Source organism: Phytophthora infestans, genomic scaffold (assembly GCF_000142945.1).
Source record: "Phytophthora infestans T30-4 supercont1.26 genomic scaffold, whole genome shotgun sequence".
Taxonomy (NCBI): Eukaryota; Oomycota; class Peronosporomycetes; order Peronosporales; family Peronosporaceae; genus Phytophthora; species Phytophthora infestans.
In genome coordinates, this window is record NW_003303733.1 from 868753 (window position 1) to 869579 (window position 827).

An 827-nucleotide genomic window follows, 5' to 3' on the forward strand; every position below is an offset into this window, starting at 1 on the left:
GTGTTTTATGGGCGTCGTTCACCTAGTACGTCGTGGCTTCGTGTAGCCAACCACTTAACTGTCCGTAATCTCATGTGGCTTTGTACAATATCGTGGTTTGATACGTTTCCGTTACCCCGTACTACAGGCTGAATGTCGTGTTCTTCAATGGCCTGTGCTCTTCCGTGTTCTTCTTGGTTTCGTGGTTCTCTGTTCACCCGTGGTTCACGCTGTTTGTGGATATGCGCTCTCTTTTGAGCTCATGCACTTTAGTACGGCCTCTTTCGTGGCTCCTAACTATTCCCTGTTCTCAAACATTTACGCGGGCTGTACCGCTTTCGTGGTACATAGGCATTCGTGGCCGTTGGCCTCCCATCACCGGTACTCTAACCAAAGGGTGCTATTCCGTGCTTTGGTGCATTCATGCAGTCGTGTGGTTCCGTCGCCCGTGCACCGTGATCTCCTGATGAAGTGTCATCGACCGCGGTATCACGCTATCGTGCAATCGCGGTGTGGTTATGCTGTCTATGGTATTGTGCACGTGTAGTGCATCTGCGTTGTCCGTGTTATCGTGCTCTACGATGCCATCGTGCTCCACGGTGTGTAATCGTGGTCATACCAAGCCCACCCCCTGTGCATTTGGTAGGCGGTCCGCAGTCCGTGCAATCGTGTTATCATGTACTGCTGTCCTCCGTGGCTCGGTAAGCTCAGGTTCTACACTGGTATGGTGCTCCGTGACTCGGTGATTTCGTGTGGCAGCGTGTTCTCCGATACTTTAGTGAGTAACCCAGCGTCCATGCTGACGTGTTATCTCTGGTGTCGGGGATGGGCTGTCGTCTGTGTTATCG